At 35.9% G+C, this 25280-nt stretch overlaps 1 protein-coding gene across 2 annotated transcripts in view; it reads left to right on the top strand.

Moving 5' to 3' along the window:
- Positions 1-25280, top strand: part of LOC136033130 (uncharacterized) — an 81390-nt gene that overhangs the window by 26509 nt on the left and 29601 nt on the right. The window contains exon 7 of one of the 2 annotated variants that reach the window (XM_065713766.1): positions 3703-3819. The exons of the other annotated variant lie outside the window; for it this stretch is intronic. The gene's annotated coding sequence lies outside the window, so the exon portion shown is untranslated. Of the gene's footprint in view, positions 1-3702; positions 3820-25280 lie in introns of those variants that run through there. 2 annotated transcript variants of the gene reach the window in all.

The raw sequence follows: 25280 nt of genomic DNA, 5'->3' as shown, positions 1-25280 counted from the left end.
GTTTTATATTTGATAGTATTTCCAACTGGCTTGCACTTTTGAGTAGTATTTATTCCAAAGAGTATGGTAGAAGCGCAAGAACTAGCATAACTTAAACACAAAGTAGCCTACAAAAAGAGGAAATAGGGGCCCAAGCCAGCTTGAATGGGGCAGGAGGATCCCTCCTCTTCATTTTAGGATACTCTGGTCTAAGAAAAAAACTGTTTAAGTTTATGTTGACCGAAGTGGCAGTCAATAGGTTATCTACATTCCAGTTTAAACGGAATTATTCAAAAAATTCCTTTTCATGTCACATATGCTTTGAATAAGGTATTTGTTATAAAGGTATGGTAATACCTTTATAAAGGTAAAGGTAGTAAGGTATGGTATATGTTATGGTATTTGTTGAATAAGGTATTTGTTTCGTATGTAAGTTAAACTTTAGTGTAAATTGTCAATCAACATTTTTTTTGATAATGGAGATCTTTATTACATGACTAATATATACAGAAAAAGCACGGAGCCCACCATTCTGGGCTTGTATGTCTACTCCTAGAATACTTTACATTAACACATATGCATCGGGTTACCACACCTTCCATCTACCACCAATACCCACAAAATATTATAATTCTGCTAAAAAAAAAAAAAAAAAAAAAAAAAAAAAAAAAAAAAAAAAAAAAAAAAAAAAAAAAAAAAAAAAAAAAAAAAAAAAAAAAAAAAAAACTCATAGAGGCTCAAACATACATTATTACGAAACCTATTTTTTTGGTGTTAGCCAAAAAGCATGTTGGGGCGTAGGTGTTAAATGGAAAACTTCTCATGAATGCTTGTTCGAACCGAATAGAAACACTTCGCCCTCTCGCCTCCAGCGCAAATAATTACCTCCTCTAAGCTTCCTAGACTTCCGTCCCCAGGTTAAGTTGAATATAGTTAAAACTTCAATTTCAAAATTTCAGCTTCAATGTTCGGTCATAGTATTGATTCTTACTGCATGATCAACAGCTGTTGACCGTGAATATTATTTCTTTTTTATAGTGCCATCTTTAGAAATCTGTAAGCCTTTTTATAAATAAATCGGCTCCTTAAGAGGCTAATAAACGTTGATGCCGCACCCCGGGCGGCACGCCTGGAAGGACAAGCTTAAATTGTAATGTTTTGGATAAGATTATAACATTTACAGCATTGATAGTGCGGCAGGGGGCGACAAAGTTTACATATCCTCCTCTTCCCAAAGAAAAGACCTAACTTCAGCTCCGAGAAACCCAACCTCCTATTTTTGGTGGATTGACATCGTTCCTTAAAAAGATTTCTTGTTTTCTGTATCTAGTAGAAAGGAATTCAAGGTTTATTTTGCCTTCACCAACAAGTCAGCAAAGAAACTTTATGATTAAGCTACTTTGGCTTGGTGTAAAGCAGAGTAAAATATCGTTCCGTGGATTGACTTCTGCCTATGTTCTAATGCAGGTGTAACTATGGAAAAAGCAGAAGACAGATGGATTAATTTTGTAGAGTATTTTGTGACGTCCCTGATGATGTCTTAGGAAGCAAAGCTAGAAACGTAGTTAGGAACGTTTGTGAGAATGGTTAGTGTTTAGTAGAAAGTATATTATGCTACATTTACTATATTACATTTTTAAGGGCTTTTTACGGTGATCAATGGGGTGTAGATCCAAAGTGGTAAGAGATGGAAACTCAGGACTTTTTCTTGGTGTGAGAATCGAGGTAGAAAAGTTCCAGTGAAGTGTGTGCAATTTCCAGTAGTTTTCCAGTAAAAAAAACGTCATATTGTACATGGCGTCAGAGCAATGTTTTGATTTTTTTTTTCCTTTGATTGCGACAGTTTTAAGACAGATCTTGATCTTCTAAGAACAGAGGTTTACGTTGGTTTACCATAAATAAAGTTTCTTCTGTGTCTTTTTTTTATTGGGAAGTTTTGATTCCGTGAATTCCCTACATTTTATCTCAGTAAAATGTCCTAGTTTCGAAGCTTAAATTTTTGGAAATCATATTGTCTTGGATACTGATAGAAATTTATATTGTCTCTTCGACAACTAAAAGTAAAAAAAAAAGGATACGGCATTAGACTTTACAGTCCGTACCGGCGGTGCTAATCTCCGTTTTTTGGCCCTTCAGCCAGGAAGTGCAATGGGGGGTTGGGGGCCAACCATCCTGTGCTTTCGCATATCCTTCCTGTTTACCTTCCCCAGATTTCTCCAGGTACCCATTTAGAGCTGGGTCGACTCTGGCTAAGCTTACAGAGTCATACCACTGACCCCTGTCCCAAACTGAAGAATTGGATACACTGGGACTCGAACCCGCGTCCTCTCAGACGAAGACGCGTCCTCTCACTTCCGAATCCAGCGCACCAACCCACTCGGCCAGGACGGCTCTCTTCGACATCTGGACCAATCTTCTAGGAAATGAAGTTTACATTTGCTTTTCAGAAACATTTTTTTTTCTGTGACTTTGTATTTTGAAGTTTTTATTCTGTAGGATTCCTTACTTTTTAACTTTTTAGACTTTTTAACTTTTCAGAGATAGAATAACTTTTAATACTGGTAGAACTTCATATTGTCTCTTCAAAAACAAAAGAAAAATTTTCGTGTGTCTCATAAACTTTCCGCAAGTAATAACAGTAATCCAGATTTCAAAAAAGAATTTCTTTTTTTCCAAAATTTTTAATTTAGATGTAGTTTCCCAGAAAATTTCGAGTTTGTAAATCCGAAATCCGACCATTCTGGAGCTACAGACGGCTGCGGACGAAAAAAATAATCCAGCTGCAATAGCCGCTGTTCTGCAACGCAGAAAAAAAGAAGAAAAACAGCTACCAAAGCAGTATTGTTGTACAATTTTTAAATAAATTTGAATAATTTTGAAGTTTGAATGCTATTTTTTGATGTACATCTGAAAATTTCAAATGTTAATATTTTTTCTGTCCGGCTCATAAAAAAGTAATAAAAATGTATAGAAACAAATGTTTTTTGTGTGTTTTTTGTAAATAGCCCCCTCCTCCGCTCCCGAACCCAAATACAACCTTTCAAACAAAATCCTGGATGTGGCCTTGAATATACTCCGAATTTGGATTTAAATCTTAGCCCTGAACCGAGAAATCTGGATAGAGTAATTTCTTTGGCTTTCCTATACTTTTTTTTTTTAGTTTTGCTTGCTGAAATACTGGTCAAACATGGTTTCTGATTTCCATTTTGATATGAAGATACTTTATATTGTTGATTGTTCTAAGGGTTTTGCTTAAAAAGTGAAATATTTTATACGAAACAATGGGGGAGGGGGGCTTTTCAGTCTATCCTTTCAACCCATGTGGATGCCACATGCAACGTCTGGAGTCCATAAAACTAGTTTTCTTCTTTAAAAAAATCGCAAACATCAGGGGTCAAACTTCTGTTTTCAGTATTCTTCAAATTTTTTATCTTTTTGTTTAATTTCGGACGAATAACGGTATTGGCTAGGCCACGTTTTACGGACAAAGGATTCCCAAAGAGTATCATTTTGTTCGTCTATCTTTGGCTTAACGAAAAACAGGTTGCCCCCAAATGGGTTGGGCAAAAATTATATAAAAGAATTTAAAGGAAACTTGCACAGGTATATTGGCCTCACGTAACTCGGTACTTCAATGGATTGTTACTAGTAGCAGATACCTTTTGATAGGCCTGTTTTGAGATACCTTTTGAGATACCTGTTACTAGATACCTTTATTTTCAGGTATGCTGATTTTACCACACTGACTTTCTACCAAGTGCAGATCGATGTTTTATAGAGCTTGAAACTACATTCTAAGTTTTTGTCAAAAGATTAGAATACATTTTTTTCTCTTTTTTTTACATTCTGCTGTTATAGCTTTGAGAAGTCGAAGTGAAATTTTATTGAAAAAGCCGTTTAATTTTATATTTGATAATATTTCCAACTGCCTTGCACTTTTGAGTAGTATTTATTCCAAAGAGTATGGTAGAAGCGCAAGAACTAGCATAACTTAAACACAAAGTAGCCTACAAAAAGAGGAAATAGGGGCCCAAGCCAGCTTGAATGGGGCAGGAGGATCCTTCCTCTTCATTTTAGGATACTCTGGTCTAAGAAAAAAACTGTTTAAGTTTATATTGACCGAAGTGGCAGTCAATAGGTTATCTACATTCCAGTTTAAACGGAATTATTCAAAAAATTCCTTTTCATGTCACATATGCTTTGAATAAGGTATTTGTTATAAAGGTATGGTAATACCTTTATAAAGGTAAAGGTAGTAAGGTATGGTATATATTATGGTATTTGTTGAATAAAGTATTTGTTTCGTGTGTAAGTTAAACTTTAGTGTAAATTGTCAATCAACATTTTTTTTTTATAATGGAGATCTTTATTACATCACTAATATATACAGAAAAAGCACGGAGCCCACCATTCTGGGCTTGTATGTCTACTCCTAGAATACTCTACATAACACATATGCATCGGGTTACCACACCTTCCATCTACCACCAATACCCACAAAATATTATAATTCTGCTAAAAAAAAAAAAAAAAAAAAAAAAAAAAAAAAAAAAAAAAAAAAAAAAAAAAAAAAAAAAACTCATAGAGGCTCATACATGCATTATTACGAAACCTATTTTTTGGTGTTAGCCAAAAAGCATGTTAGGCCGTAGGTGTTAAATGGAAAACTTCGCATGAATGCTTGTTCGAACCGAATAGAAACACTTAGCCCTCTCGCCTCCAGCGCAAATAATTACCTCCTCCAAGCTTCCTAGACTTTCGTCCCCAGGTTAAGTTGAATATAGTTAAAACTTCAATTTCAAAATTTCAGCTTCAATGTTCGGTCATAGTATTGATTCTTACTGCATGATCAACAGCTGTTGACCGTGAATATTATTTCTTTTTTATAGTGCCATCTTTAGAAATCTGTAAGCCTTTTTATAAATCAATCGGCTCCTTAAGAGGCTAATAAACGTTGATGTTAAATAGATGTTAATTTTTTTTTTGAAAGCCTAGTTTAAGGTTTCACTACTTATAACAGCAAGAAGCTTTTGAAAAATATAGCCAAATCGTAACCTAGTGCTTAACTCAGGAATGTACGTCTTAACCCATGTTTTCCAAACTTACGTATTTATACGACAGTATATCTTTAGTTTCGCATTGGAAATAATGCATATATTTGAGTTGTCTATGGCTTATATGCTTTTTCATAGCAGTCTGGAAAACTCTGACTTTCCCAGGTGTTGAGTAAGGCATGCCTCCGAAAAGTATCTTCTAGCTACATTTATTCTGATATTATGAAGTAAGAATCGTTTTCTGGCTTCACATTGTCCAAATATCCCCCCCCCTAATATGCAAATATATAGCCCAAATTACATATTTCTCATCTTTTCTGTCACTTCTCTTTGTCTTTTATCACGCTAAGCTGAAAGAAACTAACAATGAAAGCCAGTTCTACACTGAGTTAAACGATGAACAACTTGAATTGTCGGGGCTACATCATACAAGTTTCGGGTCGTCTATTTCATTGGTGCTTTGTCTTTGGAGTTGAGAAAACACTAATTTTCCCAGTTTGGGTGGACCTCTGAAAAGTAGTTTATAGAGATGCCACTGAGTTAGATTTTATTTACTTAGTAGATAGTAATTGCACTACTTAAATTTCTTTACGCAACTAACCAAAAGTAGTTTACTCAATAGTGTAGTTAGTCAGGATTAAAAATTGTTTGTGATTAAAAATTAATCACTTTAATCAGGATTAAAAATCAGGATTATCAGGATTAAATTAAATTAAATCAGGATTAAAAATTGATAGTGATGTAGTCAGGATTAAAAATTATGCAATAAAGTTTTTCAGCATACACATAGCAAGCCAAGCTATGGATTTTTATAGAAAATTAAATAAATAAAAAAAAGAATTTTAAACTCAAAGTGACATTAAAGCTAATTACACTGTTCTGAATTACATATTCTAACATATTCATACATATTCTATATAATGTGTACATATTCTACATATTCTAACTACATACTTTCTGAAAAAAAGAAATGTTTCCGGAATTCATCTTATGAGTTATATTACCTTTAGACTGTCATTAAACCTATTACTATTTGAAGCAAATGTATCTTCTACAAATAAACTTGAGTCCAAGTCACAATCTGCTTTTCATTTATTAACTATAAAATATTTCTTCAACTTCAGAAATAGAAAGCTGTTTTAGCAGGAAACAAGTTTATTGCGCAGCAGCACTGTTATAGTCCCGCAATACCACTGTTATTTTGTCTCTTTTTCATTCTTTAACAATCAAACGTTTCTTCCGCTTTAGAAAAATAAAACCTTTTATAGCAGGAAATAAGTTCATGTCACAATATATCTGTTATACTCTCGAAACACAATTGTTTTACTCTTCCCTTTTTCATGTTTAAGTATAAAGCATTTCTACCACTTCGGGAAAAGAAAACTTTTTCAGCAAAAAACAAGTTCATCTCCCAACACCGGTGTTAAACTCTCGCAATACTGCTGTTATTCTGTCTCCTTTTCATTTTTTAACTCTCAAACATTTCGCTTCAGAAAAAAACCTTTTTAGCAGGAAATAAGTTCATCTCCCAACACCGGTGTTAAACTCTCGCAATACTGCTGTTATTCTGTCTCCTTTTCATTTTTTAACTCTCAAACATTTCTACCGCTTCAGAAAGAAAAACCTTTTTAGCAGGAAACAAGTTCATCTCCCAACACCGGTGTTATACTATCGCAATACTACTGTTATTCTGTCTCCTTTCATTTTTATGGCACTTGGTATTCACCAATTGTTATATAGCGATCGCAAGTTCTGTCGGTATGTCTGTCTCTCTGTCCCGGTTTTGCTAGTTTAGGCACTTCCAGATAAGTTAGGACGATAAAATTCGGCAGGCGTATCAGGGACCAGACTAGATTAAATTAGAAATAGTCGTTTCCCCGATTCGAATATCTGGGGGGACGGTTAATTCGGAAAAATTAGAAAAAATGAAGTATTTTTAACTTACGAATGGGTGATAGTATCTTATTGAAATTTGATATCTAGATTGATATCGTGTCTCAGAGCTCTTATTTTAAATTCTAACTGGATCCGGTGACATTGGGGGATTTTGGGGGGGGGGGGGCTCAAATCTTGGAAAACGTTGAGAGTGGAGAGATCAGGATGAAACTTGGTAGGAAGAATAAGCACAATCGGCTCTATTTGGGGGAGTTGGGGGGGGGGGAGTAATTCCAAAAAACTAAGAAATATGAGGTATTTGTAACTTACGAATGGGTGATCAGATCTTAATGAAAATTGAGACTTACAAGGATCTTGTGCTTTAGAGCCCTCATTTTAATTCCTGACCAGGTCTGGTGAATTGGGGGGTGTTGGAGGGGGAAAAGGGAAATCTTGAAAAACGTGAAAATTGAGGTATCTTTATCTTACGAATGGGTGATACGATCTTAATGAAACTTGATATATAGAAATCTCTTATGTCTCAGATGCTCCATTTTCAATTTGAATTGGATCCGGGGACATAGGGGGCTAGAGCGGGGAAACAAAATCTTGGAAACCGGAAATCTTGGAAAACGCTCAGAGTAAAGGGATCGGAATGAAACTTGATGGGAAGAATAAGCACAAAATCTAGATACGTGATTGACATAATTGGAACGAATCCGCTGTCTTTGGGAGAGTTGAATGGGGGGGGGGGGATTTCCAGTGCTTTGACGAGTTTGGTGGTTCTGGTCGTGCTAGGACGATGAAAATTGGTAGGCGTGTCAGGGACCTGCACAAATTGACTTGATAAAAGTCATTTTCCAAATTCGACCATCTGGGGGCTGAAGAGAGAGGAAAAATTGAAAAGAATTAGAGGTATTTTTAACTTGCGAATGGGTGATCAGATCCTAATGAAATTTGATATTTAGAAGGAACTCGTGTCTCAGAGCTCTTATTTTGAATCCCGACCGTATCCGGTGATACTGGGGGAGTTGGAGGGGGAAACGGGAAATCTTGGAAAAAGCTTAGAGTGGAAACATAGGGATGAAACTTGATGGGAAGAATAAACACAAGTCGTAGATACGTGCTTGACATAATCGGACTGAATCCGCTCTCTTTGGGGGAGTTGGGGGTGTAAATTTGGAAATATTAGAAAAATTGAAGTATTTTAAACTTAAGAACGGGTGACCAGATCTTGATGAAATTTGATATTTAGAAGTAATTCATATCTCAGAGCTCTTATTTTAAATCCCACCCAGTTCAAGTGACATTGGTAGGAGTTGGAGGGGGAAACCGGAAATGTTGGAAAACGTCTAGAGTGGAGAGATCGTGATAGAACTTGATGGGTAGAATAAGCAAATGTCGTAGATACGTGATTGACGTAACCGGACTGGAGTCGCTCTCTTTGGGGAGTTAGGGGGTCCAGTGCTTTCGTGAGTTCGGTGCTTCTGGGTGTGTTAGGAAGATGTCAATTGGTAGGCGTGTCAGAGGCCTGCACAAATTGGCTTGATAAAGTTGTTTTCTTCGATTCGACCATCGGGGGGGGGGGGGGGGTCTGAAAGGAGAAGAAAAATTAGAAAAAATGAGGTATTTTTAACTTACGAGTGGGTAATCGGATCTTAATGAATTTTGATATTTAGAAGGACCTCGTGACTCAGAGCTCTTATTTTAAATCCCGACTGGCATTAAGCCTCTGATTTTCCTTTTAAATGAATCTATTAATTCTTAGAATTTTGCAAGAGCTCATACCATATGAGCTCTTGGCTCTTGTTTAACTCTCAAACATTTCTACCGCTTCAGAAAAAAACCTTTTTAGCAGGAAATAAGTTCATCTCAGAACACCACTGTTATACTATCGCAATACCACTGTTATTCTATCTCCTTTTGATTTTTAACTCTCAAATATTTCGACCGCTTCGAAAAAAAACCCTTTTTAGCAGGAAACAAGTTCATCTCCCATCACCACTGTTATACCATCGCAGTACCGCTGTTATTCTGTCTCCTTTTCATTTTTAACTCTTAAACATTTCCACCGCTTCGGAAAGAAAAAACCTTTTTAGCAGGAAATAAGTTCATCTCCCAATACCACTGTTATACTATCGCAATATCACTGTAATTCTGTCTCCTTTTCATTTTTTAAGTCTCAAACTTTTCTTCCGCTTCACGAAACGAGAACCTTTTCGGTAGGAAAACAAGTTTATGTTGCAACATCGCCATTATGCTCTACCACCGCCAAACATATCTTGTTCATTCCCAATAAAATTGGTCTTTTGCCTAAATCATTTAATCAATCAGATAGGATATCCTGAAAAATCCTCGAACTCCGTAAAGACTTGGCGCAGATTAGGAATTCTATCCCAAATTCTCAACCTGACTGTTCCCATGACTGAAGCGTTTACTCTCCTACTGAATATTTTTTTGTTTATTTTGCGGAGTCGTTTTTTCCTTTGCTCATTGTGAAACACCCAGATGAGCGATTTTCAACTTTTCTCTGTTTGTTGTTCAATTAGCGGAAGATTCTCGACACAATTTGAAACAGGTGTATTTAGTTATGACTTACTGAAATCTGTCATCAGTTAAGAAATTTAGGTGACATATAGCACCTAGGAGTTGAGCTCCTTGTATAGCCCGCACACTGAAGATAGACACATTGGAGGGGGGGCATGGGATTTTGGGCTTGAATCCCACATAGTTATTCTGTCAGAATAAAATAGGTATTACCACACAAACTAATTGTTATAAATTATTTTAATTCTTAACTTGTAGCTATTTTCGTGCTTTTCTATTCTGCTTCTATGAGTGTACATTAACAAAGAATAAATGGAGAGTGGAAATTCCTACCTGGAATGATAGAAACAAAGTGTGAACAAGGTCAACTAAACACTTGTATTATTTTGATCTGTTTTTGCGCACATTAATCCGTGTATGGCACCACCTACAATGGTAGGGGCTATTAAATTTTTGTTTGTTTGTCTGATCTCTGTCCTATGCGGCTTGAATTATATTTTACCAAAAGATGTCTAATTCACAGTAAATAGTAAAATTGTTTGTGGTAACAAATTATAAGTAAGGAGGGACTCGGTCCAGTAGCAACCGGAACTTTAAAAAGAAATGATTTTGATAGCAGTTATTACGTCAAAAGAATTGGCTTTTTATGCTGATTCCAAATATATAAAATTTAATACGTTTAATGATACTTGTCAAAAACTACTAGTCTGAAAAAATTTGCCTGATTCTTAAAAAAAGGCAAAATAAAACCCAAGAAGTCAAGAAACCTTTATGAAAATCACATAACCAAATTCAGCGTATCAGAGAACCAATCATGTTTCAAGCCCCTATCTACAAAATTTTGCCAGAAAAAAGGTCATGGATACGCGTTGATGTTTTTTTCTCCCCCCAGGGTTGATGGTGTTGAACCAACGGTCCTATAAGATCGGGAGAGGGTTCCGGCGAAAGAAATTAGAGTTTTCAGTGCCCTTTTAAATTGACCAACTAGCCAGCAGTCTAGCTAGAGAAAAATACTAGCCAGAGAAAACTTGCCTGATTCTTGAAAAAGGTAGGAAAGGCTCCCCCCCAACCTTCGGGATGAGGGTTGTAAGTTGTTTCCTAGTGCATGTTAGTTTTTTTTATGGAGATGGTGGTCATATAAACTGTGGAGGGAGTTCACTGGATTGGTAATCCTAAATTCAAGTGCCCATTTTAATAGTCAAAATGATAGGAGGGCAGATACTCCCCCCCATACACACGTGCCGTATATTCGCAAAATGGGTCTGATTGAATTTTTTAGATGACCGTTTGTTGTCTTAAAAACATCAAAAATGACTCACTCGATTAAATATTGAGAAGGCTAGTGTCCTTTTAATAGTTAAAAGTGATTGGAGAGTGACCAGAGCCCCCCCAGGCCCATAATTCCCCTAAACCCATATAATAAAATTTTGAGATATCCATTTTGTTCAGCGTAGTTAAAAGGTTTGGAAATCATGCCTTTGAGGATGACAACCCTCATAGGAAAGGAAAGGGTTACCAATCATTGGATTCGTAATCGGAAATCCCAGGTCTTTTTTTGAGAGCCAAAGGGATCGGGGCAGCTACCACTCCCCCTTGACGTTATATTTTCCCGAAGTGCATGTTATAGAAATTTTAGGGTAGCCATTTTGTTCAGCGTAGTTGAAAAGTACTTTAATTATGTCTTTGAAGGTTAAACCCCCCCCCCCCCCAAAAAAAAAGACCCTCTGGGCAAGGGTTATAAGCTTTGCCCATGGGGCATATAAGGTTTTTTTTTATAGAAAGGGAAGACATATAATCTTCGAAGGGGGTTCATTGAATTGGAAATCAGAAGTTCTAGCGCCCTTTTTGATAATCAAAAGTGAATTAAGGGCAACCAGCCCCCACTACCCCACGCCCATCATTTTCCCAGATACATCCGATTAAAATTTGGACATGTTTTTTTGTGTGCAGTTGAATCGCCATTAATTATTTCTTTGAAGATTACAACCCCCACAGCCCTCAGGATAAGGGTTGTAAGTTATGCCCCGGGGGGAACTTAAAGTTTTCTATGGAAAGTATCGACACATAATCTTTGGAGGGGGCTCTTTGGATTGGAAGTAAGAAGTTCTAGCACTCTTTTAATGGTCAAAAGTGATTTGGGTGCAACCAGTTCCCCCCCCCCATGCCCATCATTTTCTCAAATACATCCAATCAAAATTTTGACATAGCAATTTTTCAGTGTAACTGAAACGTCCAGTAATTATGTCTTTGAAGATTACAACCCTCCCCCCACAGTTCTCAGGGTAAGGGTTGTATGTTACACCACGGAGGCATATAGTTTCTTATGGAAAGGGTAGTCATATAATCTTCTGAGGGGGCTCAATGCATTGGAAATCAGAAGTTATAGTGCCCATTTAAACAGTTAAAAGGGATTGGAGGGTAACCAGTCCCCTTTTCCCCTTCTTGCTTATCATTTCACTAAACGTGTCAATTGTTTCGGATCTGCTACTATCATTATTTCTGCCATACAATTCAAATAAATGAAAATAGTTCAAGCGTATCCAGGTTGTCAAAGAGCATATATAGAATCTTTTGGAAATGATATTAAGTTTTAGTGTTCAGATCAACTTGAGGAGGTGTAGAATTAAATTAAAAAAAAATTATTTGCGTCAGGATTAATAATTGTACAATGAGTTTTTTTCAGCATACACATAGCAAGCCAAGCTATGGGTTCTTATAGAAAATTAAATAAATAAAAAACAAGTTTTTTATACTCAAAGCGACATTAAAGCTTAAAACGAACAGAAATTATTCCGTGTATGAAAGGAGCTGTCTCCTCCTCAACGCCAAAGTTTCTTATTACTTTTTAAGAAGTAGAGTTATGACAAAGACTCAAACTTTAGCATAAGCATCATAGTGGTGAGGAGGCCCTTTCATATACGGTATAATTTCTGTTTGTTTTAAGTTTTAATGTCGTTACTTACTTTCAGTTAAAAAAAACTTGCTTTTTCATTTAATTTCTGAACGCTTTTCAATTAATGCAGATCTGAGTTTGGCTTTAATTACGTGAATGAAATTTGCGTATTAATTTTGGCAAAGTTCCAACCGTATAAAATTTCCTCTGGAAAGTTTACTGATGCTAGGCTGTTTAACATTACTTAGGGCACAAAAAGCTTCATTGCCAACACAATAAAGCCATCAAAATAAGTTTACAAGAGCTGAACATAAAATTCCTTTTTTTTTTGCTGTAAAACTGTAAGTAACGCAACAGATAATTGTATGCTGTTACTTTTGATAAAAGTAAACAACTGTTTAGATAATCGGACGCCTATTCAAAATTTTGTTACTCAATTCAAAAATTTCGTTACTCGATTCAAAAATTTCGTTACTGCAAATTTTAGAGCCATTTTCCCGCTTCATAAATCAAAGAAAATGATTAGTTAACGATTTCATTAAGTAGCGTAAAAAGTGAGGAGAGGGTAACCCCCCTCATATACATAAAAATTTCTGTTTTTTGTAAGTTTGATGCTGCTCCTCATTTTTGAAAAGGCCTGTTTTTAAAAAGAATTTAATTTCTGATCTTTTTTAGATGATGCTGAAAAAACTGGCTCCCCTTCATGGGAAATTCCTTCCCCTCACGGTAAATCCCTCCAGGTAATTTCACTCCACATAAAATACCTCCACCAGAAAAATTCTCCCAAACAATTCCGTTCTAGCTGAAAACTCCCCTGGAAAACTTTTTGCGGTTTCTGATTGTTTTAAAATCATGCCAAAAATCCCCCCTCGATGGAGAATTCTTCCCACAAATACCCCTTCCTCCGTTCCATAGTAAAAAGGTGCTATCGCAGGAAAATTCCCCCACCTACGGAAGGATACTCCAGCCAACTTCACCCCAGTAAATATTTCGCTCTGGGGAATTTATCCTTTGGAAGACTTCAACGTGGAGAATTCCTCCAATGGAAAATCCACCCACCTGTGGAAAGATACTCTAGACAATTTCAACTGTGTAAATGTTTCCCCCGAACAATCCCCCTTAACATCTCCACCCGTAAAATTGAGTAGGTACAGAGAAAATAAGACAAAAAAGAATTTCATACAATAATCCTGGTAAATTCTTCCAGTGTGAAATTTCCCTTTGAAAGCTCACCCCAGGGAACCTTTCTTCCCACGGAAAATTATCTCGATTCTCACCCCCTCCCCGAAAAATGTCTGTATACTTCCCGATAAGAAATACTACACGTAAACAAAGGGCAAATTTCATGACTTACAAACCTTTTGCAAGGGGATATGGAAGGGTTGTGTTATCCTCAAATATATAGTTACTGGGCTTTTCAACTATGTTGAACAAAATGGTTATCTCAGAATTTTGATCAAATCACTTTTAGGAAAAAGATGGATTGGAGGGGGGTCAGTTGCCCTCCAATCTTTTAGGTCAATTAAAAAGGATACTATGGCTTTTAATTTCCGTTTGAATGAGCCGTTGGTCAATATTCTAGGATTATTGGTTCGATGCAAACACCCATGGAGAAAACAAACAAATAAAGACGCATCCATGGTCTTTCTTCTGGAAAAAAAATTCCACATTTTTGCAGGTAGGAGCTTCAAAAATTCTACAATGGAGTTCTTTGGATGTGCGGTATGATTTTCATTAAAATGGTATGATTTTTGATAAGAAATGGTATTGATAAGAAATGATATGATTTTCATTAAATTCCCTCACTTTTATGAGACATTTACCCCTTTTTTGAAAATCAGGCAAATTTTTTCAGGCTCGTAGCTTTTGATGGTTAACACTAAACTCAATAAATTTAATATAATTTGAAATCAACGTAATAATTCAATTCCTTCGATTTATTTTTTGATATCAAAATTCCTTTTTTTTTACAGTTTTGATTACTATTGAGCCCCATCGCTCCTTATGGCTCTAGAATTTGCAATAAGGACATTTTTTGAAACTATGTAATAGGCGTCCGATTTTTTCAGGCTCTTAACTTTCTCAAGATCGTAAAATAGGGGGAAACAACCCCTAAAAGTCATAGAATCTTAACAAAAATCACACCATCAGATTCTAACGGAAATGAAAAGTTCTGGTGCCCTTTTTAAGTGACCAAAAAATTGGAGGGCACCTAGGCCATTTTGAGATAGCCATTTTATTTAGCGTAGTCGAAGCCCAGTTTTAGACCAGTTATTTAGACCAGTGCTTACATATAGTAATGGTTATTTGGAAGTGTACAGACGTATTCAGGGGGATTTTTTGGTTGGGGGGGGGGGGGTTTGAGAAGAGGGGAATATGTTTAGGGAACTTTCCTTGGAGGAATTTATCATGGGGGAAGGAAATTTCTATGAAGGGAGCGCAGGATTTTCTAGCATTATTTAAAGGAAAACAATGAAAAAATAAATACGAAAAAGTTTTTTCAACTGAAAGTAAGGAGCAGAATTAACTTAAAACGAACAGAAATTATTACGCATATGAGGGGCTCACCTCCTCCTAATACCTCGCTCTTTACGCTAAAGTATTTTTAGTAATTTCAACTATTATTCTACTTATTTATTCTACTATTTATTTATCTACTCTTTACGCTAAAGTTTTTTACTGTTTTAAAAAGTAGAGTTAAGAGAAAGAGTCAAACTTTAGCGTAAAGAGCGGGGCGTTGTTGAGGAAGCAGCCCCTTTCACATACGAAGTAATTTCTGTTCGTTGTAAGTTTTAATGTCGCTCCTTACCTTCCGTTAAAAAAACTTGTTTTTTTTTTTATTTAATTCCCAGAAGATTCTGTATATGCTCTTTGACAACCTGGATACGCTTGCACTCTTTTCATTTATTTGAATTGTAGGGCAGAAATAGTGATAATAGCAGAGTCAAAACAATTGTTACGTTTAGGGAAATGATGAGCAAGAAGGGGACAAGGGAGCTGGTTACCCTCCTATCACTTTTAACTATTTAAATGGGCACTATAGCTTCTGATTTCCAATGCATTGACCCCCCTCAGAAGTTTGTATGACCACCTTTTCCATAAAACATTAAATGCCTCCGGCATGTAACATACAACCCTTGCCCTGAGAGCTTTGGGGGGAGGGTTTTAATCTTCGTAGACAATATTACTGGACGTTTCCATTACGCTGAAAAATTGCTATGTCCAAATTTTGATTTGATGTATTTGATAAAATGATGGAAACGGAGGGGGGGGGGGTAGGTTGCCCTCAAATCATTTTGGCTGTTAAAAATGGTGCTAAAACTTCTGACTTCCAATCAAAAGAGCCCCCTTCAGAGATCCTTTCCATAGAAAAACTTTATATGCCCCCTGGGGCATAACTTAAACCCTTATCCTGAAGGTTTTTGGGGTTATAATCTTCAAAGAAACAATTCATGGGCGTATCAACTGCACTGAAAAAAAAACTATGTCAAATTTTTGATGGGATATATTTAGAGAAATGATGGCTGTGGGGTGGCTGCCCTTAATTCACTTTTGACTATTAAAAAGGGTGCTAAGACTTCTGATTTCCAGTCCAATGAGTCCCCTTCGAAGATTATATGACCACACTTTTCATATAAAAAACCTTATATGCCCCATGGGAAAAAATTATAATCCCTGCCATTAGGTTTTTCGGGGGAGAGGGGGTTGTAATCTTCAAAGACATAATTGCTAGACTATTCAACTACACTGAACAAAATGGCTACCTTGAAATTTCTATCACATGCATTTTCGGGAAAATATACCGTCAGGGGTGAGTGGTAGCTGCCCCCGATCACTTTGGCTCTCAAAAAAGGATCTGGGATTTCTGATTACCAATCCATGAGGTAAAAAAATAGCGACGAAGTCCACACTGCCTTTCCATAACAAACAAATACAACGTAGAGACAATAGGGAAAATTTTGTAAGACAATGGAAATTATTTATGTAGATATTTCGGCCCTATGTCCAAGGGCCGTCTTCAGCACAATACAAGAATAAGAGAGAAACTATATATATATATATAACAGAACTTACATCAAATTGTGAGAATTAAAACTGATTAGTTAAAAACACTTATTAAAACATTTTTTTTTTTTAAATATAGCCCTAGCATCCTTACTTCAGCGAAGTTCAACCAGGACTGGCGAAAAGAATGAAATGAAGAAATATAAACTCATTCAAACTAAAGAGAATAAAATGATTAGATGCAATTTCTTAAAGCTAATCTTGCTTGTTTAGCAGCCTGTCTCAAAGGCCTTTTCGTAGTTGGTTCAGTACTATTATAAATTGGTTTAGTAAAATATTTTGTTAGATCATTTTTAATTAAATTTGAGTATAAAGAATTTAGTGAGTATTCCCCCAAGTCCCTGTTCAAAGAAAGATTTTTATTTATTTTGAGATTAATTTCAATTGATTCTCGAACCACCTATTTTATTCCCAAATCATTACTAATGAGTGAAGAGTTTTCAAAAAGTATCATGTGGGACGGATTATTAAATATAGTGAACTGATAAGTAGGTGAACTTATAAATAGTGAACTGATCAGTAGGATCATGAGTTATTGTTTGATATGTAATTGTGTCATGTGCAATTCACTTGTTGTCATGAATACAACAGACTATGACAACAAAATTCTTTCGCATTTAAATGACACAATTACATATCAAACAATAACTCATGATCCTACTGATCAGTTCACTAATAATATTATAAATGAATTAAAGCAGCTAAAACAAAATGGTAAAATTACCCCACAACTATACAATAAATTTTTTCCCCGTGGTAGTTTCTGTCCTAAACTCTACGGTTTACCAAACATACATAAACAGGGTATTCCCTTAAGACCTATTGTAGCTTGTACTAAAGCTCCCGCTGCCAATATTGGAAAATGGCTTTATGCAGCTTTCAAACCTTTATTGTATTTTCAAAATTCCTATATTCATAACTCGGCAGATTTGGTTAAAAAACTTAGCAACACAAGTATTTCAGAAAACACAATAGTTAGTAGTTTCGACATTGTTTCCATGTATACAAATATAGATGTAACTATTTCAGAGGAATTATTAAAAAACAAAATAGAAGAAAATTACCACTTGATCGAGACTTCAGCGACAGGAATTGATTGTGAAGTTTTAATGACTCTTGTTAAAATTTGTAATAAGTTTTCTATGTATTTTCAATTTCGCGATTCTTTTTATCAGCAAAAAAATGGATTACCCATGGGGGCACCTTTATCCGGGCTACTAGCAAATATTTACGTCGAGAATCTTGAGAATTGGGCATTGAATTCTTATTTTCTAAAACATGTCTTTTGGGGTCGTTATATGGATGACGTAATTTCACTTTGGAATTATGGGGAAGCTGAACTTCGGGGCTTCTTAGATCATCTTAACACTTATGACCGAAATTTGCAGTTCACCCTTGAAGTTGAAATTGAAAATAAACTACCGTTTTTAGATGTATTAATTATTCGTAATACTAATGAACTGGATTTTACTGCATATCGAAAGCCAACACAAAACAATAGATATCTTCACTTTAATTCAAATCACCCCCCACAAGTTAAAAGAGCAGTTGTAACTTCCCTCATTGATCGTGCCCTAAATATTTGCTCCCATTCATATATAAATGCAGAAATAAATTTTATCAGAGATGTTCTTTTTGGTAATGGATACCCCATTCCTTTTGTAAATAAAATAATTAACCGTAGAATAAAAAGACATTCTTGTAAAATCGAAGAAGATACTTCACAATGTGAGGCTACTGATAAGCCCTCAAATATTGTCTATCTTCCGTATATCCCAAAGATTACAACAAAATTAAAAAATATTTGCACAAAAAATAATCTGTACGTAGTTTTTACTAATAATTTTAAAATCATCAATTTCTTAAATTCGGGTAAAGATAAGACCCCAGTCACTCGCCAAAGAGGGGTCTATCAAATACCCTGTGATTGCGGAAAATGCTTTGTCGGCAGGACCCATCAGAATCTAGACAAAAGGTTACAACAGCATAAAAATGACACAGACAAGGCCTTAATTTCAAATGGTTCCAACAACTCCTTTGATTCTGCTCTAGGTTGGCATATATTTAATAATCCGTCCCACATGATACTTTTTGAAAACTCTTCATTCATTAGTAATGATTTGGGAATAAAACAGGTGGTTCGAGAATCAATTGAAATTAATCTCAAAATAAACAAAAATATTTTTTTGAACAGGGACTTGGGGGAATACTCACTAAATTCTTTATACTCAAATTTAATTAAAAATGATCTAACAAAATATTTTACTAAACCAATTTATAATAGTACTGAACCAACTACGAAAAGGCCTTTGAGACAGGCTGCTAAACAAGCAAGATTAGCTTTAAGAAATTGCATCTAATCATTTTATTCTCTTTAGTTTGAATGAGTTTATATTTCTTCATTTCATTCTTTTCGCCAGTCCTGGTTGAACTTCGCTGAAGTAAGGATGCTAGGGCTATATTTAAAAAAAAAATGTTTTAATAAGTGTTTTTAACTAATCAGTTTTAATTCTCACAATTTGATGTAACTTCTTTTATATATATATATATATAGTTTCTCTCTTATTCTTGTATTGTGCTGAAGACGGCCCTTGGACATAGGGCCGAAATATCTACATAAATAATTTCCATTGTCTTAAAAATTTTTCCCTATTGTTTCTACGTTGTATTTGTTTGTTAATCCATGAGGTAGTCCTTTCCTATCCTATGGACTATGCTTCTCATAAAACCAAACCTTATATTTCCCAGGGCATAACTTACAACCCTCACCTTGAGGCCTTTGAGGGAGGTTGTCATCCTCAAAGACATAATTTCCAGACCTTTTAACTACGCTGAACAAAATGGCTATCTCAAAGTTTTGATTGAATGGGTGTAGGGAAATGATGGGCTTGGGGAGCTGGTCGCCCTCCAATCACTTTCAACTATTAAAAGGACACTAGTGTTCTCAATTAGCAATCGAATGAGCCATTTTTGATGTTTCTAAGACAACAAACGGTCATCAAAAATTTCTATCAGATCCATTTTGCGAAAATACAGCGCGTATGTGTGTGTGTGGTGAGGGGAGGTATCTGCTCCCCGATTACTTTGGCTATTAAAATGGGCCCTGGAACTTCGGATTATTAATCCAATAAACTCTCTCCAAAGTTTATACGACCACCCTCTCTATAAAAAAAAATTATATGGCCTTGGACGCAACTTACAAGCCTCATCCTGAAGAGTGTGGTAGAGTCTTTCCTGCCTTTTTCAAGAATCAAGCAAGTTTTCTCTGGCTAGTAGTTTTCTCTAGCTAGTAGCCTGGCTAGTTGTTAACTTTAAAAGGGCACTGAAGGCTCTGATTTCCTCTTGCTGGAACCTTCTCTTGATCTTATAGGACTGATGGTTAAACACCATCACCACTGGGGGAAGAAAAAAAAAAAACAACATAAACGCGTATTCGTGACCTTTTTTTTCTGGGAGAAATGCGAAAGATACAAAATACAAAATCCCATTTTTTTGTAGATAGGGGCCATTTTGATTGGAAATCGGAAAGAATCTTCACGCAGTGCTTCCCCCAGTTTTTTTTTTTTCAATGAGACGGCATATGCCGCAAACTATGCCAATCAACAAAATTTCACAATAGCCTGAATGTTACTGGTAACCATCATAAGACATTTCTGACGGGTGTAACATTGATGGGCAATCTCAAATATCCTCAAGTTGAAATGTACAGGAGGGCATAGTACCGTGTAAACCAGATAGCAAAAAATATCGGAAAAACTGTTTCTTCACACTAAGAAGCAGTCTGAAATATATTTTAATGAAGAAATTTCTGACAACATTACGAAAAACTATCAGTTGGCGAGATTTCATTGAATTACTGACTGTTTCCGTACCGTTTGTTTTTCTTTCCCGAGGGACAATGTCGTTCAACCGATTACCAGATAATTCAATTTTATGGAAAAAAGTTGCTAAGGCAGTATTTACTCAACAAGCCAAACCCCGTTGGCCTCAAAAACTTTGTCTTGGCTAATCTGAAGGGCCTCGTGCTTGGCTTTGAGATTTATCACGGTGCCAATATGCTTTTTAAAAGTATGAAATGCCATGGCCTTGCAGCTGGAATCGTACTCCGGCTATGTCAAACTCTCCCAACCGGATCTTGCCTCTATTTTGATCGATTTTTCAACTGAACAAAACTACTCGACCTTCTGTGCGAAAAGCAGGTATTTGCAGGTTGCACAATGATTCAAAATAGATTTTGAAAAGAGACCTATGAAGCCAGATAAAGAAATGGAAAAGTAAGAGAGAGGATTGAGCGTTGCATTTGTACGAGAAGATCAAAAGCTAGCTACTATGGAATGGTTTTATGAAAGAATCTGCTTAGTCATACATTAAATGAGGATTTATTGCATTTTTTTCATATTCTTCCCGTATTCCATTCTTAATTTTCCAACTTCTTATCTTGAGTCTACGAGCTAGCCCTTCTTAGCGTAAGTTTCAAAAGAGAGCAAAAACTGATAACAAGTTTGGTATTACTTGAATTTTATTAGCAGTGCGTTTGTGCGAGAAGATCAAAATCCACCCATAATGGAATGGTTTTTTGAAAGAATTACGACACTAGGTTCGAATTGCAATTCAGTAGAAAAAGGGACAACAATGGGAAGATGGGACACAAAGCTGGGGATGAGGATCGCAATATCTCACCCAAGGTCTTTAACTGACTACAAAAAGCACATGGGCTTCGTGGACACGACTGATCGCATGATCAGCTATTACCGATTCACTTCCAGAACTAGAAAATGGACCATAAGATTCCTTCATTATTTTATTGATGCTGTACACTAAAACGCTTTCATCAAGTTGCAGGCTCATGAAGAAAATAGCAGGCAAAGCTTTGACGTACTCATCTTATATCGTTTGTACGTTGCAGAGCACCTTCTCTGTTGGCCGGAACCGGAGAAGTATGCTGAGAAAGATGACGATTGTGAAATACTTTCAGCTGGTAATTTCAATAATCGCTGATCATTACCGCCTGAGATATTTAGAGGAGTAACCTACTTACCCGAATACCACGACCTAAAGAACGGCACGAGGTGCGACCTTCCTGGCTGCTCAACAAAGACGAGGGGTATTGGATTGAATTTAAAGTGTTTCTATGTCTCACAACAAACCCTGTAAGTTTCAACTTCATACACAAAACTATTCCTAAAATATCGTTGACACACCCTTTTGACAACCCGCATTTAGACAGTGTGTTGTGATTCAGTTCACCTTTTCCCTCTGAACTCCCTGAAAATTTCCCCTTTTTAGCCTTAGGCGTGATTGAAACAGCGGTTAATAGTAGTTTAAGTAGTTCTAGCAGTAGTATTAAAAGTAATAAAACTGGTAATAGTAGCAGCAATAGAATTAAAAACATTGTGCTTTGATGTGTTGAATACCCTCTCATCAAGTCTTGGAAGTTTCAAATTAATACAGTTAGCTATTGCTATGGTATTGCCGATATGTCCTTCTGATAATATGTGCATTCATATACTTCTTGAAATTTTCACCTTAATACTCTTAGCCTTACAAATATTTGCAATAGAAGTAGTAGTTGGAGCGCATATTGCCTTTTGGTCACTTGTACTTCTCCTTTAAATATTCTTTTAAATCTTTAACTTAATGCCCAAATCTGTCCTTGAGATACGCCCTTTTGACAATTTGTATTCATGAACTTCATGAATGAAACTTCACCCAGAAGTTTCACCTTGATGCGGTAGGCTGTTCAGAAAATGTTGCCAATATGTCCTTTTCACCCCTTTCTGACGCCCTTTTTATATTAATACTTTTAGCCTTGCAAGTAGTTACAATCAAAATACTAGCTGTAGTAGTTCAGAAGCACTAGCAGTTGTAGTAGTAGCACTGGTGGTAGTGTTAGAAGTAGCATGGACGGATTACCTCTTGGTCAACTGATCTTCCCCTTTAAGCATTCCCTAAATGTTCCGACGCCTGATCAGGAAATCTTTTCCTGATATACGGCCTTTTGATAATCTGCATGCACATATTTTGTTTTGATATAGTTCCAATTTCCTCTCCATATTCGGTCAAATTTTCACCTTCATATGTCAAGCCCTAACAGTGCTATCATAGTAGTAGTGATAATTGTAGGGACAGCAGTATCAGTGATGGTGTTGTATAAGTGGTAGTAGTAACAGTGTTAGCAGCAGTATTTGTAGCATTAATATCAGGTATATATTGTCTTTTGGTCAGTTGAATATACCCCTTATGATGCCCAAGAAACTTAATCTCGATACAGTAAGCTATTCCAAAAATAATGCTGATATGCCTATATTAGCAATCTACATGCACATATTATGTTTTGATTTAGTTCAACTTTCCCCTCAACATTTCTCCAAATGTTCATTTCAACATTCTCAGCTTTGGCGTTACTCGTCACAGAAGGAGCGGTAGTAATGGTAGTAGTATGAGTTGTAGTCATGGCAGTAGTAGTAGTAGCATTAGCAATAGTGGGAGTTGTAGTTGTAGTAGTATCGTGCCGATATTGTCTCTTTGGTCAGTTGATGATATCCCCTATTACGTCCTGAAAGTTCCATTCGTTTCTGAGTCATTTTTCAGTCATTTTTAAGTTATACCCTTTTGAAAACCCGTATGCACATAACAGACATTAGTTTAGTTCAACACTCCCCTCAGCATTCTCTGAAAGGCTCACTTGAATGCCCTTCGTCTTTTTTGAAAGTGAAGGCCAAACATACCCACCGTTCTCAATAATATGTACTACATGTAAACAATGAGCGAATTGCCTAACTTATATCCCTTGCCCTGAGTGCTCCGGGGTTGGGGGGTTGACATTCCCAAAGACGTAATTACTGGATATTTTTATAAAACTGAACAAAATAGTTGTCCACAAATTTTGATTGAAGGCTATTTGGGAAATGATGAGAATGGGAGGGTGGCTGGTTGCCCTCCAATCACTTTTGAATCCTAAGAAAGGCACTAAAACATTCAGTTTCAATAAAATGGACCCCATTTAAAGTTTATATAACCATCTTTTCCATAAAACCTTTTTACCCCCGGGCATAACTTAAAATCCTTGTCCCCAGGCTCTGGGGGGTCGTTGTAATCCCCAAAGACGTTATCACAGAGCCTTTCATCTATGCCGAACAAAATGACTATCTCAAGATTTTGATTGGATAATTTAGGGAGAAGATGGGATGGGCGTGAGTGCTAGGGCTCTTGGTACTCTAATGACTTTTGATTCTTAACAAGGGCACTAGAACTTTCAATTTCCTAGTGAATGAACACATTTTGAAGTTCTTACAACAACTCCTTTTAAACGACGTGTCTTGGTCAGAAAAGAACGAAAATAAATTTTTCCACATCGCTCTTTACTTAGTCAGCCCTTTTGCACTGCCTATGATACGTTTGCTTTTTATTGAGAAATTGTTTTCTTTTTGCTTCAAAGGCTCCTTAGAACTTATCGACTCAATCTTTTTATATAAGTAATTTGTTCGTTCTGTTTTTTCCTATTAAACTGATTTTCTCTTTGTCTCTTTGGGTCTGAGGATAGATTTTGAACTTCTGCTTGATTTAGATGCTTTTTTTGCTACTATTTACCTTATCCCGTTCTTACTGATTTAAACTAACTGTTCGTGATGCGCCACGAGTTATAGAAATAATGAAATGCAGCTGTGATGATGATTACACCGTAAAACAAAGAAGAAGTTTTCAAAGACGAAATACGTCACTAGATAAGTGACGCTTTATCATCGACAATAGTAGCAATAATCTTTAAAATATTCTAAAGATTTAATTATAACGCTTTACTTCAGTTACTTTTTTTCTATTTTCTGACTTTCATCTCTTAAAAGCAACTCCGGAATCCCCATTGTCTCATTTCTAAACTACAAACAAGGTATTGAAAAAGTTCTTTTAGTCTCCTTGGTGATTCGATTGTTCGCAGAAATGGTTCCAAGTCCTGGGGAAGTTTAGTGACTTCTCTCCGAAACTAGCTCCAGGTGCTAAAGCTTTTCTCCAGTTAATATACATTGACTGTTGGTGACACACGTTCTCTAAGAATCAGTTTAGGCTACAAAGTTTGTGTCCTAGTTTTTCTTTTTTTTACTACTTTTTGGTCTGAAAATATTAGTGTTTGGTGAATAAAGTCGTGTGGCAATATGTGTAATGGTTATATTAATAGATTATTCATATACCTAAGAAACAAACTTGTCTCTATAGTCAGAATTTTATCCTGATTCCAAATTTAACATTCATTTGCGATAAAAATAAACTTTACCCCTATCCTTATACACAAAAATTCAGAGTATATTCCAATTGAGAGCATATATTTGCATATTAGAGGGACAAATGAATTTTAAATTTGTATTACAAGTCTGAATATCGGGGTAACTTTAAACTTTTCCGACGAAAATAAATGTTAGACTTGGATTCAGTATACAATTCTGACTATGTAGGTAGTTTTTTTTATTATCTATCTGAATAGATTGTTAATATAAATATTACCCGAAAATATTTCAGCTCTTGAAGGATGATGAGTCACCTAGATTAGTGTGAGGAATTTCATGATTTATTTATTCATCTTTATTTTTTTTTTTAGTGGTGCTTCAAAGTTTTGCATTTATTACGGTGTAGTAGTTGGTAGCCCAAAACAACCGTTCGCCAATATTATTTTCAAACGTCCGTCAGTAACAGCGCAATAGCACTGCCACTGAAACAGAAAAACAGCAGAAATTACAATAAATAGCCGAGTCAAACTTAAAACACAAATTAATAAGAGTAGGGTTGACAAACCCCATACCTTCTTAAGACAAGAACACAATTTTTACTTCAATAATCAAAAAAATGAAATAACCATGTCAGTTTAATACACATAT

Source organism: Artemia franciscana, chromosome 11 (genome assembly GCF_032884065.1).
Source record: "Artemia franciscana chromosome 11, ASM3288406v1, whole genome shotgun sequence".
Classification (NCBI taxonomy): domain Eukaryota; kingdom Metazoa; phylum Arthropoda; class Branchiopoda; order Anostraca; family Artemiidae; genus Artemia; species Artemia franciscana.
Note: the sequence above shows the minus strand (reverse complement) of the source record. Positions and strands in the feature narration are given on the sequence as shown.